This window comes from Panthera leo, chromosome B2, assembly GCF_018350215.1.
Source record: "Panthera leo isolate Ple1 chromosome B2, P.leo_Ple1_pat1.1, whole genome shotgun sequence".
Lineage (NCBI taxonomy): Eukaryota > Metazoa > Chordata > Mammalia > Carnivora > Felidae > Panthera > Panthera leo.
This window is the reverse complement of record NC_056683.1, coordinates 36136361-36159093: the sequence shown is the minus strand read 5'-3', so window position 1 is coordinate 36159093 and position 22733 is coordinate 36136361. Positions and strand designations below refer to the sequence as shown.

General features: G+C 35.4%; 1 protein-coding gene across 2 annotated transcripts in view; it reads right to left on the bottom strand.

Annotated features, from left to right (window-relative positions):
- The window catches only part of ZFAND3 (zinc finger AN1-type containing 3), a 321058-nt gene that overhangs the window by 225512 nt on the left and 72813 nt on the right, over positions 1–22733 (bottom strand). The window lies entirely within an intron of this gene.

The window sequence follows — 22733 nt, the reverse complement described above, 5'->3', positions numbered from 1 at the left end:
GCCTGGGAAGAAAGGGCCTGGCTTGGTGTAACCTCAGTTTTGGGTTTTCTTACCCATTAAAATAAAGTGGGTTACTTAGACCGGTGACTATGACGTTCTAGGAGTCAATGGTCAAACAATAATATAATCATAATATAATCTAACAAGAGAACTACTGAACTCTCCATTATTTCTAGGCTAACTACCTACTAAAACCTTCTGATGGGGACTATTTCCTAACTATTTAGTTTTCTCACTCTGGAACATTTTTCCAAGTGCACTGAATGCATACACTGTAATGGTCTAATACAGAATATGGTAAAGGGATGGCCCTGTGATTTCTTTAAGCACCATTCCAATTATATGACTTGTTATCAATGGTTTTAAAATTTTTAATGTTTATTTATTTTTGAGAGAGAAAGAAACAGAGTACAAGCAGGGGATGGCAGAGAGAAAGAGAGAGACACAGAATGTGAAGCAGGCTCCAGGCTCTGAGCTGTCAGCACAGAGCCCAACACGGGGCTGAAACTCACAAACCACAAGATCACGACCTGAGCCGAAGTTGGGACGCTTAACCAACTGAGCCACCCAGGCACCCGTTATCAATGGTTTTAAATGCAAAGGCATCACTGACTCTTATTTAACTGGTTTACTTATCACCTTAGAATTCTTCGTACTATCATTGGTACCAACCCAATCCTACTCCTATATGGAATTTCCACAGCTGTTTACTTTCCTTAAGGAAATTATCTTGCTGTGATCCTGAATAGCATACTATTTTTATTTGCCAACTTTTCTAAATCTCAGATATTTAGAATTTTAATCCAGTTGCCTATTGAACCATCGATCCCACTCAAACTTGAACTCATTCACAAACTTAATAAGCATAACCTGTGTGCCACAATCTAAGACTCTGGTGGAAATATTAAAAAGCTCAGGACTCATGTGACAGAATTCATCTTGGAGTATACAGCCCCCCTCCCCAATGCTGAGGACTGGTGCTAAGCTGTGGCTAACTGTTTGAAGAAGAGCTTAATAATCATGGATCTACCTTCCACGCCACAGAGCTTGCCACTCACTCTTCACAAACATAAGCTACCTTAACCATCACAAAAAATAAGATGAAAGGCTATAATCTGGCAGAAAACGGGACTCATAACAAATAACCTGCTCTAGGCACCTTAAGATGGTGAGTCTGCAGCAGCAGCATCTTCTACAAAGAAGATAGCAGTAGTTTCCTTTGCAAGACTTCCCTCAACTGGCTATATTAACTGACACTTGAGACCCTCCATAAAACGGACTGACATGCCCACAGCTTGGCAAATGCTCTCCCAGCCAGCAAAGCTTTTTTCCAACACAGAGGCTTATTTCCACTCGTATTAGTTAGCTGAAGGTTTATGAAGAACTAGTTGTCTTTTGTTCCCAAGTCTGTCTATATCTTATAATTACACCTATTTTACTTGCTGCTGTGATCACACAACTACCTAAACCAGTAAGTACAAAAAGAAAACATTATTTCTATAAAATCTATGTTGAACACTTTGAATAGATAAAAGTCATGTTGATATTTTAAAAAAAGAATGCTGTCACATTAGGCATGGGCATCTTAGACAACTTTAACGATGAGAAACAAATATAAAAACCTAGAGTGCTCTCAGTTGCTTCACAGATATCTTTATAGAGTTTCACTCAATGAGACCAAATCTGGACTTTAATTAACAAGCCCTTAAGCACTTATCTGCCAGCTACCAGCAAAATTAAATGAGTTAACCATTTTAAGCTAGCATGTAGTTTACAATTACTAACTTTGCTATAATCAGCATTTTGCACATGGGAAAACTGAGATGTTGTAAGTAACTTGCCTAAGTTCATGTTTTAGTAAGAGGCAGTTGAGGGTTCCAGCTCAGAAAGCCCAGTCCCAGAGGCCATATTCCTAATATGTTAAACTATCACAAATGACGTACTATTTGTGTGACTTAAATAGCCCATATGGATGGCTCTTGAATCATTATTGACTCATATGCAAAGAAAAGGTCTTAAGCCTACTGCAAAAAATATAAATTATATACATTTGTTTTTTAAATTAACCTAAAGCATCAAGTTGTTTTTTAGCATTCGATAATTTAACACATTTTTTTCACTTACTGATCAGTCTTGTTAGAATAAAAGACTTCTGGTATACAATCCCAAATTGTGGAGCAAGTCAGTCACAAACCACAATGACAGAGTAAATGGTTTCACATTAATGACAGGTATTATTGAAATATCATATTCTCTTTTCCAGTGAAAAGAAAGAAAAGTATTACTGGTTTAAATGTAACATTCTGAGATTCTACCCATGATGAATCAGCATCATAATACAAGCAATTTCAGAATGCACAGAGGACAAAACTACCAACTCTACCAAAATCATAAAAAAAAGGGAAAAAAATGCAGAGAAAAAGTAAGCTATATACGAAATATTTAACATTCAGAAACAAATCTTGGAGTGGGGGTTGGTGAATTAGTTGATATATGTTTACTTACTATACAGAAAGTGTTCCTTCTTACCAGATTCCACTAATTTGTCTACGGTCTTATTCAGGTGAATGCTAAACTGCAATCAAATACCAAAATCAACTTCTGAAACATAAAATCCATCTCCACACCTTACATGCTACTATAATAAATTTCTCTCTGAAACTGTGAGTACAATATAACAAGTCAAGGAGACATCTGGAATATATTCATCCAAGCACAGAAACCAAAGGAAGATAATGCAAAATGCCTTTTCAACTACACAACTAATGAAGTTATTTTTCAAAAGCATTCTATGCACCCCCCTCAGTGTGGTAATTACTTCAAGCAATGTTACTAAAACCATTAGGTGAAAGGTTATTGAAAAACAAGACAGCATATGGTCTGGAAGTTTCATCCTACAAATCACCTGCTAAATACAAAAAAAAAAAAAAAAAAAAAAAAAAATCATACCTTTGCAATCTGGCAGTCAATACCTTAACCAAGTGATCCCATTTAGCTACACAAGCAGAGACATTACATTCATCCTGATTCAATATACATTTATGTTTTAAATTATTTAAGGTATTTTTATGATTCCACACATTACTTATTTTCATTTAATCATTGGTGTATAAAAAAGTACACAACCTCACCTATTAGGTACGCTTGCCAAAAATGTTTAAATTAAATCACAAGAAAGCAATGAGACAAATCTAAAATTTGGGATAACTGGCCTGTATTTTTCTAAACCTCAGCAACATGAAAAACAAAAGAGGCAGAGGAACTATTCCAGATCAAAAGAGATTAAGAGAAATAACAACCAAATGCAAACCAGAAGTGTCTTATTTTTGGATCCTGGATTAGAAGAAAGGGGGGGGGGGGGGGGTCAAAAAAAACCCTCTAGAAGACACATTTGGGACAACTGGGGAAATTTTAAATATGTATATAAAATAGTTGATATTATGAAATTATTGCTATTTTTTTTAATGTTTGTTTATTTTTGAGAGACAGAGCACAAGCAGGGGAGGGGCAGAGAGAGAGAGAGAGAGAGAGAGAGAGGGAGAAAGCACAGAATCTGAAGCAGGCTCCAGGCTCTGAGCTGTCAGCCCAGAGCCCGGTGCAGGGCTTGAACCCACCAACTGTGAGATCATGACCTGAGCCGAAGTTGGATGCTCAACCAACTGAGCCACCCAGACACCCCTATTGCTGATTTTTTAAGTCTGATTATGATTTTGTGATTATGTATGAGAATGTGTGTCTTTGTTCTTAAGAGATTCGTGCTGAAATACTTAATAGGTAAACTGTCGTTATAATCAGCAAACAATTCTGCAAAAGGTGTATTCATAAAAAGAGGTAAGGAGGCATGGGTAGCAAATGTTAACAATCAGTAAACCTAGGTGACGCATGTATAGGCGTTCATTATATACATTTATTACACACACACACACACACACACGATTTTTGTTATTTCTACTTTCTGCAGAGTTGAAATTTTACAGAGTAAAAAAGCTGAGGGAGGATGTCCACACATCCTCACATAATGAATGTTATGAACATTCATTATTCATAACAGCCAAAAACTAGAAACAATTCAAATGCTCATCAACTGATGAATGGATAAATAAAATGTAATATAACCCACAGATTTAGCAATAAAAGGAACACTATGTATACATACTACAACAATAAACCTTGAAAACATTAACTGAAAGAAGGCAGTCTTCTTTCTACATACTATGATTACATTTATGTGAAAAATATCAAGACATAACTTTAGAAACAGAATGCAGATCAGTGGTTGCTTGAGGTGGGCACAAAAATTTACCACCAACAGTGCTGAGGAAACTTCTCAAGCTGCTATAAATGTTCTAAAACTGCATTTGGTAATGGTGGTACAACACTACAAATTTACTAAAAATCATCGAACTATACAGTTACAATGAGTTGATTTTATGGTATGTAAATTATATCTCCATAAAATTGTTAACAAAAAAGTTGAGAAAGGAACATTCTCTAAACTGAAAAAAATCAACATAAAACAACAATAATTTGGAAAGGAATAAATTTGGTTATTAGCTAGTATAGACTAGAGGCAGGGAGTTAAAGACATCAGGCTAAACTATATAATTAAAGGGTGTTATATGTCTACAAAAAACAGATGGAAGTATTCAATCAAATGTTACTTCAAAAGTAAAGAACTCAGTGGGGCACCTGGGTCACTCAGCCAGTTAAGCATCCAACTCTTGACTGGGCTCAGTTAGGATTTCACAGCTGTGAGACAGAGCCCCGCACTGGGCTCTGTGCTGGGCAAGGAGCCTGCTTAAGATTCTCCCTCTCCCTCTGCCCTTCCCCTACTCACAAACCCACACGTACTCTCTCTCGAAAATAAAAAAAAAGAAAAAATCCAATCCTTTACTGTTATATTCCCAGATAGATTTTATATTCCCAAATAAGCCCCGAAAAATGACACATAAGTTAATTTTATAACCAAAAGATTCAACAACAAAAAGACAAAATCCAACTTAAAAATGGGCAAAGGACTTGAAAAGACATAATAAGATCTACTTCACACCTAATAGGATGGCTATAATAAAAAAGTATTGGCCAGGATGTGGAGAAATTAGAACCCTTATATACTGCTGGTGGGATGTAAGACGATGCAGCCACCATGGAGACAGTTTGGCAGTTCCCTCAGTAAGTTAAATATAGAATTATGGTATGAATCAAAAAGAACTGAAAAAAGTGTTCAAACAAAAACTTGTTACATGCATGTTTGCCGCAGCACTATTCACAATTGCCAAAGGGTGGAAAGGGCTCAAATGTTCATCAACTAATGAATGAACAAACAAATCATGGTATATATCCATACAGTGGGTTATGGCAACCACTAACCTTCAGGCTTGGTGGATTTACCTATTTTGTATGCTTCGTGTGAGTGGAATCATACAACTTGTGACCCTTTGTTATCTGGTTTCTTTCACTTTGTATGTTTTAAGGTTCCTCTGTGGTCCAGCATATATCAGTTCTTCATTCCTTTTTATGGCTAATTAATGGATACAGGTTTCCTTTTGGGGTGATGACCATGTTCTGAAACTAGATAGTGATGATGACTGCACAAAATGTGAATGTACTAAATGCATTCAATTGTACACTTCAAAAGGGCTAAAATGGTGGATTTTATGTTCTATGTATTTTACTGTATTTTATTATAATTAAAAAAAACTGCCTGTGGGTATACATACAGGATATTTAACTTCAATGCATTATAATTTTTCTACTTCTTTTGGCTTTTACATATACCATAGATCATAAAATAGGTATGCCTTAAAATCTAACATTTATTGAGCGCTTATTATATGTAAGATACATGGTAGGCATTTTTTTTTATGCATTTTAATCCTTAAAAACCTATAAGGTAGGTAGGTATTGTTATCTCCATTTTATGTATAAAAAACCAAGGCTCAGAGAATGAGGCAACAACTATTAAGAGAGCTAGGATTCAAACCTAAACATTTTTAAGATTGTGATATTCCACAGGAAAAAAAAAATCATCTTTCTTCAGACTTTTCTGACAGATTTCTGGTGAAATATATGGACAGAAAGTCAAAACCAGTTCTAAAAGACCTTCAGTATGATATATGCTAGCATTTCTTTCCTGCCAAGACATAATTACTGTGCTGGTTATCATTTCCAGAGAAAGCAAAAGGTCCAAGATAATTGTCACCACTCATTTCAGAGTAAGCATGAAGTGGGGCAGGGGAGTGGCTGTACATATGCACCCAAGGAAAGGAAATTTTTTCTAAAATATAGATTCCCCGGGGCTCCTGGATGGTTCAGTCGACTAAGCATCCAACTTCAGCTAGGTCATGATCTCACAGTTCATGAGTTCAAGCCTCGCATCGGGCTCTGTGCTGACAGCTCAGAGCCTGGACCTGCTTCGGATTCTGTGTCTCCCTCTCTCTCAGCCCCTTCTCCACTCGCGCTCTCTCTCGCTCTCTCTCTCAAAAACAAATAAACACTAAAAAAAATTTTTTTTAAATAGATTCCCAGTCTCCACCCTAGACTCAGTGAATTAAAACTTTGGCTAATGCCCAAGAATTCTTATGTTTTCTTAAACGTTCAGGTGAACTGACAAGTGTAGGAAATGCCATAGTCAAAGTGGGGAAAAAAATATTTTTTAGTCAAACAGAACAGATAAGCCTGCTCCAATTAGCACTGATTTTAGAATACAGGATTATCAGATTTATAATAATCTAGAAATGATATCAGATCTTTTTACTATACACTTACATTTCAGAGGACATGATTCTATTCAAAATACATTTGAATCTTTGCATTATAATTCATGAAATTCAACATATCAAATTGTACCAATGCCTTTAGAAATCTTTTATAAATTCTAGTTGTGTATGTGTGTGTGTGTATATATATACATGTATTACTATGCATGTACACGTATGTGTATGTACACACACACACACACACACACACACATTTTATTAGTTAACCCTATGCAACATTTAGCATGGTGCCTGACAATCCAGCCTCAAAACGTTTTCAAATGGACAAGCACAAATACATTCAATTAATACTGATACCCACTTCATGTGCCAGGCACTGTGCTAGATGCTGTGAATATAGGCAGGAACAAGACATATTCTCACAATACTTATTATTAGCAGGGATATCAGTCATTAAGCAGGCTGCTGTGGAAGTACCCACCCTTTTTCATCATTTTCCTTATTTTACTTTTAGATGTGAATTCTGCTTCAGCCTTCCCTAGGGCATTATAGGATTCTCACTTTGTCATATCAATCCCTTTAAGTTCCAATTTTCATTTTACATGGGAAAAATGTACATCCAAGCAGCCTCCGTTACTATTTCAGAGCAATTGGAAAAATCCCAGAATCCCCATTTCCAATGGGCTGAGACTTTCCAATATGCCTAATAATGATACTTTATGACCTAGAAGTTCCAATGAATTGGTAGTAAGAAAACATTGATCTGCTTCAGTGGCACTGTAATTGGAATGGTGATTAAATGCATCATGTTAAATTTACCCTGGGCCTTTTCCAGTGTGGCAAACATAAAATGAGCTATCAGCATCAGCAGAGCCTAAACCACTCTTTCCTTCTAAAATGATAGTTTTCCTGCATGTCAAAGGCGCTATGTTTGAGCTTCTCCATTAATAATTGGGTGGCATAACACGACAAACCGTATACACCCCCATAAGCTTCCACAGGATGTACACTGCCCAATATGGTTTATTGTATTTAGCAACTTGGGAAAACCTTATGTATGTCAAAGCAGTGCATTTGCACCACTATAGTTAATGGTCTGTCAGCATTTCCATTATAAAGCAATTTTCAAAGGTTTATTGCTCTGCTGAAGAATTTGCTCTGAGCTGAAATTTGGCATTCCAGAAAAGCAAAAACTGTAGCCTGTAGTTGTTTATTCCCTTCCAAGTAGGCCAAGTAGTTTGTTTTTTTAAAGTTAATCTATCCCTTTATTTGAGAATTTCCTCATAAAGCCCTTTGGGAATATCCACAGAACAAAAACCTCACACCTCACAAAGGGACTATTGTTTGGTAATAGCAGCTAGCAACTTGAAGGTACAGAGGACACAGATTCCAACTTATTTACGAAAACAATTTTTAAAAAGCAAGCATATTTTTGATGAACAAATTGCAAGTTTAAAAACTTTTTCATCAATTCTACCTACTTATATTAAATTATTCATGCTATTAGAGTATACCACCATTCATAGCAAAATCAATGGGTGACTTTAAAATTCTCCTCTACTGTTAAGCCTCCTTTTATCCTTCCAAGAACCATAGCTACTACTGACCTAATGGGAATCTTTCATACTCTCCATTCCCTCTAGCCCAACTAGTCACAGGGAATAAGTGTTGTAAGTAAAAGCTAGGCAGCAAGAAAAGTTACAAAGTAGACAGAGAAGCTTTGAAGGTAATTTAGAAAATTCAGCAACGATGATCAGCCCCTGAGTGACAAAGTACACAGAAAACAGCTGTGGTAACCTATAAGGCTGGCACATTAGCGATAAACAATTTTATTCAACCTCTGGAAACCGTTCTATTAATCTAAAAGCTTACCAGAATATTTCATGTTTCAAACAAACAAGAAATCAACTATTCCAGTACTTTGGTTTCTTGTTACTGAATCTAACTTGAAAGCTTAAATATTTATGCTTTAAATTACAATGGTTTTCAATTATACAGCTAATTATAATTGACACAACTCTACCCAATAAATGAAGTAGTTATAAGAATGGTTTTCTAAGCTTAAAAATTCTTATCACTCACAAATAAAGAATCTCTAAAATTTTGGCAATCAGTGATCAAAATAACCTTTTAAAAATGAATACTTTTTAGAGAAGTCTAAAGATTCATCCTAAATTACTACTGATATAGCTTAATATATTTTGCCAATTTTCCAACTAAATTTTACTCTGAAGACAACTATTATCTCAAAGTATTAATTTTTAAAACCATCTATGAAACCACTTCCACACACAATAACAACACAGAATAATGTTCGTAAAATGGTAAGTAAACAGGATCCAATTCGTGATTACAGCTAATAGAAGTATAGACATGAATGCATCAGACCAGGACTGGAAGGGTCCAAGAAACAAAAAATATAGGCAAAACTTTGCTTTATGATTTTTCTTGATGTTATATTCTTTTTAAAACATTTTATATTCAGATTGCAAATTAATCCCACCTCTACCTTTGGCAGACGTTAATCATACTGGCTAAATTTACAAGTATAAAAGCTAAAGCCCCCAAAAAATTATTTACTAAGGATAAAACAGAATACTCAAGATTAACCCTCAAATAGCATCAGTGTTACAAATTAACTAGATCGACATATAGAATCTGACATCTAAAGAATTAAGTTACTTTTATCTTTTGCAATTTTGTTAGTGGTCTCAACTAAAAGGAGCCTCCAGTAGTTAACCCAAGGACTTGTGAATCTTTCTGGCTTCTTAAATGTATATTTTTTAATGTTTATTTATTTATTTTTGAGAGAGTGAGAGAGACAGAGTACGAGTGGAGGAGGGGCAGAGAGAGAGGGAAACATAGAAACCAAAGCAGGCTCCAGGTTCTGAGCTGTCAGAACAAAGCCTGATGCAGGGCTCTAACTCAGGAACCCTGAGATCATGACCTGAGCCTAAGACTTAGTCATTCAGGCATTCCCTCCTTTTGGCTTTTTAAAGAGAAACCTCAAGGAAGCCTGCATGAAGAGGCAGCAACCCAGTATATGGTGTTGGCTATCACACCTTTGACTCAGCCTCACTGCTTTTATTCAAAGGATGGACACCTCTATAAAAGGCTTAACTGAAATCCAATGGCAATTAGTTATCGATGGTTTCAGTTCCATGTTAGAAAGACAAACATAACCTTACTAATAATAATTTTAAATAATAGCAAAGGAGCTTATCACCTATGTTTTCTTCCAGGAGTTTTATGGTTTCAGGTCTTACATTCAAAAGTCTTTAATCCATTTTGAGTTAATTTTTTATATAGTGTAAGACAGTAGTCTTGTTTCATTCTTTTACATGTGGCTGTCCAATTTTCCCAACACCATTTATTGAAAAGATTGTCCTTTCCCCATTGTTTATTCTTGCCTTCTTTGTCGGAAATTTAAAAGATGACCATAAGCTACATAACATCAGTATCAGCAATTTTTTTTTTATCTGACTCCAAAGGTAAGGGAAACAAAAGCAAAAATAAACAAATGGGACCACATCAAACTAAAAAGCTTTACACAATGAAGGAAACCATCAACAAAATGAAAAGGCAACTTACTAACTGGGGGGAAATATTTCCAAATCATATATTTGATTATTGGTTAATATCCAAAATATACAAAGAACTCATACAGTTCAATAACAATGAAACCCAAACAATCCAATTAAAAAATGAGCAGAGAATCTGAATAGACATTTTTCCAAAGCAGACATACAGATGGCCAACAGGCACATGAAAAGATGCTCAATATCACTAATCATCAGGGAAATACAAATCAAAACCACAATGAGATACTACCTCACACCTGTTAGAATGGATTATCATCAAAAACACAAAAGATACCAAGTGTTGGTGAGGATATGGAGGAAAGAGAACACTTATACACTGATGGAAGGACTGTAAACTGGTGTAGCCACTATGGAAAACAGTATGGAGGTTCCTCAAAACATAAAAAATAGAGCTACCAGAAAATCCAGCAATTCCACTACTGGGTATCTATCCAAACAAAATGAAGACACTAATCTAAAAAGACAAATGCACCTCTATGTTCACTGCAGCATAATTTACAATAGTCAAGACAGAGAAGTAACCTAAACGTCCACTGATGGGTGAATGGAGAAAGAAGATGTGGTGTATATATACAATGGAATACTATTTGAAGCAAGGAAGGAAATCTTATCGTTTGTGACAACACGGATGGACCTTCAGGGTATTATGTTAAGTGAAATAAGTCGGAGAAAGACAAACACTGCATGATTTCACTTATTTCTGAAATCTAAAAACCAAGAAAAATCAACACAAAACAAAACACAGACTCACAGATTTAGAGAACAGACAGGTAGCTGCCACAAAAGAGGTAGGTGGGTGATGAAATGGGTGAAGAGAATTAAGAAGCACAAACCTCCATTTACAAAAGAAGTCATGAGGATGTGATATAACATGGGGAATATAGAAAATAATACTGTATTGACTTTGTAAGGTGACAGATGGTATCTAGACTTATTGTGGTGACCATATCACAACATATATGACAGTCAAATCAGTATGTTGTATACCTGAAATTAATACTGTATGTCAATTATACCTCAATAAATAAAAAAATAACAGCAATGAGTTTTACCAGATTTGATAACAACTGCTCATCTCCTGTCCACTGACCACTCAAAACTCCCTTCTTTCTCACAAAGTACTTTTCCTCAATAATGCTGTTAGGAGAATAATATATTTAAAGGAACCACTTACTATCAGTTTTGAGTAAGAAGGTCCTGACCTGACAACAGAAAAAGGACCAGGATGTCCTGTGGAAAGTAGGGTAGCTCCCTGCTCCCTCATCTCTAACACTGTAGACTCTTTCATTAAAATGTATTCTTATAAATGTAGCACATGATAGAAAATTCAAAAGACACTAAATAAAGAGTACTAGTGAAAGTGTGTCGCATTCCCACCCATGTCTGCCAGACACCCAGATCCTCCCTACATTAGAAGTAGCCACTATTACCAGGTTGTTGTAGATTCTTCCCTGAGGCACATCCCATTTTAAAATACTATCCTATCCTCCAAACCTCAGCACTCCCTAGCCTGCCTGCATGCTTCATTTTTCTAACATTATTATTTACTATTATACACTTAATTACTTTACTCCTCTCCCAATCCTAACCCACAACAAGAATAAAAGCTATATTCCCAGAGTATACAACAATCGGTGGAACATAATGGAATCCTGACAAGTATCTGTTGAATGAGTTAATAACCTCATCACTACAAATACTAGTAACAAGCAAGTTATCTATTCTTTGCAAAATACTGATGCTTTTCCAAAAAGGGAAAAAAAAAAAAAAAACCTACAGAAATAGTGAACTCTGCTTAGGAAGCTAAATCAGCTTAAGAATATCTAAAATTGCAAACACTCCATATTGCCCATTATTTGAGATTATAAATTTTACACTGACTTTCTACATAAAAGGAAGTCTACTTAAACACCACTTGTAATATCACTTTCCCTTGAGATTTTCTCGAAAATGAGATGTCTTCTGCAAGTCTAAGAAAGTAAAATTGTAATGTGCAATCTCAGGAGTGCTGAAAAGGTAGTTTGCTATGAAATTTTTTCAGAATAAAGTAGAAATACATTATAAATAAAAACATTAAGAATAAGTTTGGGAAGAAATCTTCACACATATGCAGAAGGACATGTATTACAAGGCTTTCTACAGCATTGTTTCAAATAATTAACTAAATAATAGTTAAGATTGTCAAAAACATGAACATCCATCAGAAAAGACTAAGTATGCTGTATCTATCGAGTACAATATGAAGCTATCCAAAACAATGATACATTTCTATATAAGCTAAAATGGAACAATCTAGAAGATATATATCACAAGAAGATATATAGCACAAAACCAAATGTGTATTATTTAAATACCTAACCATTTATGGAATGAATGTATCACAGGAATGAATATATCACAGCAAGAGAATACACTCTATGGTATGGTAAAAGATGGCAGCTATACTTGTGGTGTTTAGAACATAACCTATAGAACAGAACTACCAAATCACTATGTTGTACACCTAAAACTAATGTAACATTGTACTTCAGTTAAAAAAATTAAAATTCGGGAGCTTGGCTGGCTCAGTCAGAACATGCCACTCTTGATCTCGGGTTGTGAGTTTGAGCCCATACTGGGTGTGGAGATTACTGTAAAAAAAAATGTTTAATTAAAATGTAAAAATTAACTAATTAACATAACCATTAAGCTCAATATAATATGGAAGGCTAACCCCCACCAAAAAAAAAACCTGGTAAGAGAATGCTGCAGGGCAAAGAAACCATGAATTTGGGTGGGGTAAAAAGATTTACTTTTTACTGTAAACCACTTGCAACTGCTTGAATTTTTACCATATGAAGATTATTTTCTTCAAAATAGAGGGGGAAATTACAGAATAAAACTGAAAAGAAATATTACTTAAAATATGCAAAGATAATGGGCATCTCTGGCATAAGGGCTAAAACTGGAAATCACTTATCTCTTATTTCAACTATTACCTTATAGAATTTAAATTCAAATATACATCTAAACTGGAGAGATGAACAATAAATACTTTTGGATCATGACAAGTATTCATGCCACCTCAGAAAAATCACAACACAAAAATAAATAGCAACACAATGACATATCATTCTAACCTTCATCAAAACAACAATAGAAAGCTAACATCACACTTAATAGTGAAGTATTGTACATTTTTCCCTGATGTCAAGAAAAAGGCAAGGATGTATACTATTCATATCTATTCAGCATTATACTGGAAATCCTAGCTGGTGAAATTAAGCAAGAAAAGCAAAATAAGAATCCTAAAGATTAGAAATAAAAAATTAAATGCCATTATTTATACACAAGACTGGATACATTAATAACATGCAAAAGAGTGGCTCAGTCATTTAAGTGTCTGACTTTGGGTCAGGTCATGATCTCAAGGTAGTAGAGCTGAAGCCCCATATCAGGCTCTCTGCTCTCAGCACGGAACCCACTTTGGATCCTCTGTCCCCCTCCCTCTCTGCCCTTCACCTGATTGCAGGCATACTCTCATGCACGCGTGCAAAAATAAGTAAATAAACTTTACAAAATGCAAAAGAAGCTATAAATATTAACATTAGTAAATGAATTTGGCAAGATTTCTGATTATAAGGTCAACCTCCAAAATTTTATTTCTACATCTGAAGCAACAATCAAATAAATAAGAAACTTTAAATCAGGAAAATTTACCGTAGCAACAATAAAAAATATCAAATACCATCAAATACCAAAAAATAAATCTAAAAGATGTACAGAGCTGCTTCACTAAAAATGTAAACATTACTCAGAGAAATTAAAGAAAATTTAGCATAAAGAGGTATACACTATGCTCATGGTTGGAAAGCTCAAAAAAATAAAGTGACAGTTCTCCCCAAATTGATCTACAGATTCAAAAGAATATCAGTCAAAACCCCAGCAGATTCTTTTTAACTGAAACTGATTCTAAAATTTATATGAAATTGCAAAGAATGCAGAATAGCTAAGACAATGTTAACAAAGCTGGAGGACCTACGCTACCAAATATCAAGACTTATCCAAAAGCTACAGCAATAAAGACAGTGTGTTCATTAGTGCAGAGATAGAGCAGAAAACTCCAGAAACTGACCCACATATTTGGTCACCTGATTTAAGACAAAAAGATACCAGAACAACTCACTGGGAGAAAATTAGGTTTTCAATAGTGTTAAAAATGAGCTTTGACCTTTATCTCATATCATGTCCAAACATGTGAAGTAGACTCAACTGTAAAACTTTAATAAAGTGAGAAAAACAAAACACAATTTTTTATAAACACTTTTTTTAAGTTTATTTTAGTAATTTCTACACCCAATGTGGGGTTCAGACTCTCAACCCCAAGATCAAGAGTCACATGCTCTTCCGACTGAGCCAGCCAGGCACCCCAAAACACGGAGTATGTTTATAACTTTGGAGTAGGCAAAGATTTCTTAAACACAAAGAACACTAACCACATAAAACAGTAATAAACTGTAATTCATTAAAATTAAGAACTTCTGTTCATCAAAATGCTAAGAGAATGAAAAGTAAACCACAAACTGAAAGAAGAGTTGCTGTATATATATATACACACACACACGTCTGTGTGTGCATGCAAGTCAGAAACATATAAAGAATTCTTATAAGTCAACAAGACAATGGACATCCAAATTTAAACTGCACAAAACACTTCAACAGGCTCTTTAAAAATGTGGATATCTGCAGTCAATAAGTTAATGGAAAATTGCTCAATATTATTAGACATTATAGAATGCAAATTAAAATCACAATATAATACGAACAGAAAGCCTTAAATTAAAAAGACTTTGGGCCGCCTGGGTGGCTCAGTCAATTAAACGTCTGACTTGATTTCAGCTCAGGTCATGACCTCAGAATCATGGATTGAGCCCCAGTCGGCCCTGCTCTGGGCAGGGAACCTGCCTGTGATTCTCTCTCTCTCTCTGCCCCTTCCCTGCTCGTGCGTGCACACACTCTGTCAAGATAAATAAACATTAAAGAAAAAAAGACTGAAAATATCCAGATGTTGGCAAAATTGGCAAAGGTGTAGAATGCTAGAATTCTAACGCTCTGTTGCTGGTAAACTGGTATGGCCGTCATGTAAAGAGCTAAGCATACATAACCTAGGACTCCCCAATTCCCACCTGTGTATATACCCAAGAGAATTGAGACTGGATTTCTAGTAAGAGACATGTGAAGCAATGTTCATAGCAGCATAATTTATAACAGAGATCAAAAATAACCCAAATATCCACCCACAGGAGAATAAACTGTTCTATTGTCACAGAATGGAATGAGTACTACTACCACAAGCAACCACAAAGATGGACCTTTCAGACAAAATTCTGAGGAAAAGAAGCTAGACACAAAAAGAACCTATGATTCTACTTAGATGACGTATGAAATAGATAAAACTCAATCTGTGTTGACAGAAACTAAAATCCTGGCTACATATGAAGGCAGCTTTGCCCAGGACCCGGCCAGGAAGAGACTACAGGGGCTCTGTTATTTGGATCTAGATGGTGATTTCAATGACATATAGAGATATAGATATAAATACAAAATTGAAAATTCACTGAATTCTAAATTTAACATCATACACCATACTATATGGGTAATTTTAAAAGAGGATATATTACAAACAGAAGTATTGTAAAATGGTAGATAAATTTCTAGGGGAAAAAAACTTCTCAAAACTGAGAAGAATAACTAGAAAATCTAAACAAATCCTGTAACTAATAAAGAAAATAAATCCATAACTTAAATTCTTCCAATAACGAAAACTTCAAACTCAAATGGCTTTGCTGGCAATCTATGTAGAGTTAAAGAATAAGTCAGTAATAAAAACACAGCAGAGAATGGAAAGAGAAGAACATTTGTCTATTCCTTTTATGAGGCCAGCATAACCTTAATGCTGAAACTCAACAAGTACATTATAGGCAAACAAACAAACAAACAAATAAATAAATAAAATAGAAATAAAAATTACAGACCAGCATCATGAACACAGATGCAATAAATGTAAGCAAAATTTAGTAAACCAAAATAAGTAATAAAAGAACACTATAGCATAATAAAGTAGGTTTCTTCTGGGAACCAGGTTGGTTTAACACTCAGCATCAATCAGGGCGTCTGGGTGGCTCAGTCGGTTAAGTGCCCAACTTTGGCTCAGGTCATGATCTCACGGTTCGTGGGTTCAAGCCCCGCATCAGGCTCTGTGCTGACAGCTCAGAGCCTGGAGCCTGCTTTAGCTTCTGTGTCTCCCTCTCTCTCTGCCCCTCCCCTGCTCAGGCTGTCTCTCTCTGTCTCTCAAAATAAATAAATTAAAAAAAAAAAAAACAACACTCAAGCATCAATGTAATATAGCACATTAAGAAAATAAAGGAAAAAAACGTGAGAGCATCCCAACAGATGGTGAAAAATTAGCTAAAAACTTACATGCATCCATGATTCAAAAAAATTCATTTAAGGGGCACCTGAATGGCTCAGTCAGTTAAGCATCTGACTCCTAGTTTCAGCTCACGTTATATCACAGTACATGAGTTCAAGCCCCTCGTTGGGCTCTGTACTGGTGCCACAGAACCTACTTGGGATTCTCTCTGCAACTCTTCTGCTCCTGCTTGTGCATGCTCTCTCTCAAAAGAAATAAATAATCTTTTTTTAAGAATTAATTTAAGAATATAAATAAACTGTGGTGCCTGGGTGGCTCTCTTGATTTTGGTTCAGGTCATGATCTCAGGGTCATGAGATCGATCAAGCCCCACGTCAGGCTCCATGCTGGGTGTGGAGCCTGCTTGGGATTCTCTCTCCCTTTCCCTCTGCCCCTCCCAAGCTCACACACACACACACACACACACACACACACACACACACACGTGCTCTCTCTTAAAAAAAAAAAAATAAACAAAATTAATTTGAAAAAAAGAGAGAGAGAGAAGAGGTACCTGGGTGGCTCAGTCCTTTAAGCATCTGATTTTGGCTCAGGTCATGATCTCACAGTTTATGGGTTCGAGCCCCATGTCAGGCTCTGTGCTGACAGACAGCTCAGAGCCTGGAGCCTGCTTCAGATTCTGTGTCTCCCTCTCTCTCTGCCTCTCAAAAATAGATAAAACAGGGGCACCTGGGTGACTCAGTCGGTTAAGTGTTGGACTTCTCAGGTAATGATCTCACAGTTCGTGACTTCGAGCCAAGCCCTGCATCAGGCTCTGTGCTGACAGCACGGAGCCTGGAGCCCACTTTGAGTTGTGTCTCCCTCTCTCTCTGCCCCTCCCTGGCTCGCTCTCTCTCAAAATTAAACAAACATTAAAAAAAAATTTTAATACTTTAAAAAATTAAAAAAAAAAAAAAAAAAAAAAAAGAATAGGATTGCCCGAGTGGTTCAGTCGGTTGAGCAGTCTGACTCTTGATTTTGGCTCAGGTCATGATCTCACAGCTCATGATTTTGAGCCCCGCATCACACTCCGTGCTGACAGTGTGGAGCCTGCTTAGGATATATTCATTCATTCATTCATTCATTCTTTCTCTCTCTCTCTCTTTCTCTACCCCTCCCCTGCTGGCACTCTCTTATTCTCTCACTCTCTCAAAATAAATAAATAAACTTAAAAAAAAAAAAAAAAAAAAGAATAGAAGTTAGAAGTGAACTTCCTTAATTAGAAAAAGAGTACTGCAAAAAAATTATTTAGATAAAGCCAACAGAGAACATCAAGTAATGGTGAAAACCTGAAAGCTTTCTGTTTCACAACAATATAAGTAAACCCATTACCATGACATTTATACATCTGTTCAATTATATACAAGGCAGCCCAGTCGCACAATAAAAAGAGAAACAAGTAAAAAGGTACAAGAATTTAAAAGAGAGAAATTAAACTAATTCACAGAGTAAATGACTATGTAAGTAGAAACTATTTGCAAGACCTCTATTCACAGAACTATAAAATATAGCTGATAAAAATTTAAGAAAATCTAAATAAATGAAGACACCATGTTTATGGTTGAAAGATACAAAAAGTTCTCCCCAAATCTAAAATTACCAACACAATCCTAGTCAAAATTTCAATTTCTGAAAGAAAATTAACAAGCTTATTCTAAAATCTATATGAAAATTCAAATGACCAAAAATGGTCAAAATCAATCTTGAATAAAAACAAAGCTAGAAGATTTACTCTATCAGACATCAAAACTCTCTATAAACTGTGAAACCAGGGTAACTAAACAGTTTGGCACTAGAACAAGTATAGACAAGTAAACTAATATATTAGAATATAATGCAGAACAACCACATCCATGGACAACTGATTATTAAGGACATCAGTCAGGGAAAGAGGGTTTCTTCCAATAAATAAATGGTGTTGGCTCATTAAATATATCTATATATATCTATAGATATAGACATAGACATAGATGGAATAAAATGAACTTAGTTCCAGGTGAATTACAGATCTAACTGTGAAAGACAAACCATAGAGCTCCAAAATGCTAACAGAAGAAAAATGTCCTGATGTGCTCTACATAGAAAAAGATAAGATATGAAGCACTAATCATAAAGAATTACTACACTGGAATACATTAAAATTACCTTTTCATTCATAAGAATCTCTCTTCATTAACCAATACAACAGAGTAAAAAAGCAAACTACGAATTAAGAAAAACTACCTGTAGCACACATAACTAACAAAATACAGACTGTATAAGAACTCCTATAAATTGGGGCGCTTGGGTGGCTCAGTTGGTTAAGCACCTGACTCTTAATTTCAGCTCAGGTCATGATCTCACGGTTTGGGAGTTTAAGCCCCATGTCAGGCTCTCACTGACAGTGCAGAGCCTGCTTGGGATTCTCCTTCTCCCTCTCTGCCCCTCCCCTGCTCACCCACTCACACACTCTCTCTCTCTCTCTCAAAATAAATAAATAAACTTAAAAAAAAAAAAAAAAAAGAACTCCTACAAATCAATGAGAAAAAAACCAAAAGAAAAAGGGGCAAATGTCTTAAATAAGTACTTCCAAAGAGAATGTTTTAAATATATGAAAAATAACACAGTAATCAGTGAAATGTAAATTAAAACCATAATATGATAATGTGAGACTATCAAGACAATAATTAATATCTAAAAGAACCACAAGAATGTGAAGTTACCACAACCCACATGTACAATTTTGAAAAATAGTTTGCCATCATCTATTAAAATAGACAATATAGAAACCTCTATCTTGGCATATGTCTTAGCACTCCTAGTTATACACTCAAGAGAAACACATGCTCAGGTAAAAGATGTTCACAGTAAACACAGTAAACAACCCAAATGTCCTTCAACAAAATGGATAAATATATTGGCATGTTCTCATAATTTCATACACACACACACACACACACACACACACACACACAAAGAAAAAAGATGAAGACTTCCACTTTCCACCAAGACAGAGTAACAAGAACCAAATCCACCCTCCCACCTCAAACAACAAAAACAAAAAGAAACAAAATACATGAAACAAAGGTTCTCAAGAAAATGGTCATGAGAAATAAAGTCACAACAGAAAATGAAGGTCACTGATCTCTAAAAGATAGTAAACAAACAAAATGAGCTTCTGGTTTCTCCATTTTATTTAAACTGTATTCAGGCCACAGCCAAGGACAAGAGAACCTAAGAGGGCCAAGGCAGCTAGAGTTTTCAGCGCAGTTACAAAAAAGGAGACAGTTACAAAGAAAACTCTGGAGATCTGCAGGGTATCCTCTGAATATTTAGCTAAGTACTTCATTTGAGGTTCATGTGAGGAAGAGAAAAGAACTACCAGAAAGGATTAGAGGGAACAATAATAGCTATAACTCACACAGGGCCTGGAATAATGTCTATTCCCATCAGTCAGAATAGAAAACCTCATAATTGATAGGGCAGTGGGTAGAGTGCTCACAAAGGTTTTGGATCAAGAGTGGAGTAAGTGAACTTTAAATTAAATACTGATCTGGTACAGCCTAAAAAACAGCTTAAAAGATATGAAATAAACTCATTCAAAGAAACTGAACTGCATTCATAACAAAGTTCAAGAATACTTAGAAGAATACAAAATATCTACCACCTGACCAGGTAAAATTAATTATGTCTGGTATAAAATCAAAAAGTACAATAAGCATGCAAAGAACAGGAAAATATGACCCAGAGACAAGAATAATCAAATCAAAACCAACCCAGAATTGGTGCAGATGACAGAATCAGTAGCTGACAACATTAAAACAATTATAACTGTATTCTTTTTGTTCAAAAAGTTAAGTAGGGGGGCGCCTGGGTGGCTCAGTCGGTTAGGCGTCCGACTTCGGCTCAGGTCATGATCTCGTGGTATGTGAGTTCAAGCCCCGCGTCGGGCTCTGTGCTGACTGCTCAGAGCCTGGAGCCTGTTTCGGATTCTGTGTCTCCCTCTCTCTCTGACCCTCCCCCGTTCGTGCTCTGTCTCTCTCTGTCTCAAAAATAAATAAACGTTAAAAAAAATTAAAAAAAAAAAAAAAAAAAAAAAGTTAAGTAGGGACTTGGAAGGTATAAAAATGAACCAAATTGAACTCTTAGCAATGTAAATTACATGGTCTTAAGATGAAAAATACACTGGATAAAATTACAGCAGATAGACACTGCAGAAAAAAGATAATCTTGAAGACATAGCAATAATAAATACAAAGAGAGAAGAAGAAAGAAAAAGAATAAGATATGTAAGAAACTTCAAAAGGCTTAATATATGTGTAACTGGAGTCTATGAATGGATAAGAGGGAAACAAAATTTATTTGAAGTAGCAGAAACATTTTAAAATTTTATTGAAACTATAAACTTGTTGATCTAAAAAAGCTCAACGAACCAAACTCAAAAAATATAAAGAAAACAACACCAAGGTATATAATAATAAAAATGCTTAAAACTAGTGATGACAAAAATCTTAAAATAACCAGGGGAAAAAAAGACACAGAAGAAAGATAAAAATGACAGATTTCTCGCTAGAAATGATGCAAGCCAGAAGGCAGTGAAGCAGTATCTCTAGAGCACTAAAAGGAAAAACTGTCAATCTAGCATTCAATACTCAGCAAAAATATATTTCCAAACGGAAGGAAAAATAGACCTCTTCAGACATACAAAAACTGAAGGAATTCCATACCAGCAGACCTGCACCAAATTAAAATTAAAAAAAAAAAAAAAGTTAAAGTAAGTATTTCCAGGAGTAAGAAAACAGCATCAAATGGAAATAATGGACCTATGCAAAGGAATGAAAAACATGGAAACAATGACTATGTGAATAAACTTCTAATTATTCATACATTTTAAAAAATACTTTTAAAGCATAAATAGCAAACATAGTATAAATATTATAACATATGAAGAAGTAAAAGCACATGGTAACAATAACATAAGTTCAAGAGATGAACTGAAAGTCCTTATACCACACATGAAGTTTTATAATATCACACTTTAAGGGACACTGCCATAAGACAAAGATAAAAGTAAACACTAAAATAGCAACAAAAAGTTATACCTGGCTGCCTTTTATCAGGTTGAGATAGTTCCCCTCTACTAGTTTGTTGAGTGTTTTTATCATCAAAGGGTATTAGATTTTATCAAATGCTTTTTCTGACTCTCTTGAGATGATCATGTGATTTGTTTTTTATTCTATTGATATATTACATTACTTAATTTCATAATTGGAAACAGTATTACTCTTGACATAATCCTACTTGGTCATGTTATAGAATTCTTTTTTTGTTTTCAGATTTATTTATTTTGAAAGAGAGAGCATGAGCAAGGGAGGGGCAGAGAAAGTGAATCCCAAGCAGGCTCCATGCTGTCAGCACAGAGCTGTCTGACAGGGGGCTCAAACTCATGAACTTCCAAGATCATTACCTGAGTTGAAACCAAGAATCACTTAATGTCTGAGCCACCAAGCACTCCTATAATTCTTTTGATAATGTTACTAGTATATAGTTGATCTTTATATCCACATTCAAAAGGAATACTGCTATTTGGTTTTCTTGTGATATCACTGGTTTTGGTATTTGGGTAATACTGGCCTCATACAAAAAACAGCTGGGAAGTCCACCTTCCTGTTTTTTTCTTTAAAAATCTGTTAAGAATTGGTATTATTCGGGGCGCCTGGGTGGCGCAGTCGGTTAAGCGTCCGACTTCAGCCAGGTCACGATCTCGCGGTCTGTGAGTTCGAGCCCCGCGTCAGGCTCTGGGCTGATGGCTCGGAGCCTGGAGCCTGTTTCCGATTCTGTGTCTCCCTCTCTCTCTGCCACTCCCCTGTTCATGCTCTGTCTCTCTCTGTCCCAAAAATAAATAAAAAACGTTGAAAAAAAAAAATTTTTTAAAATAAAAAAAAAAAGAATTGGTATTATTTAATTTTTCTTTAATTCCTC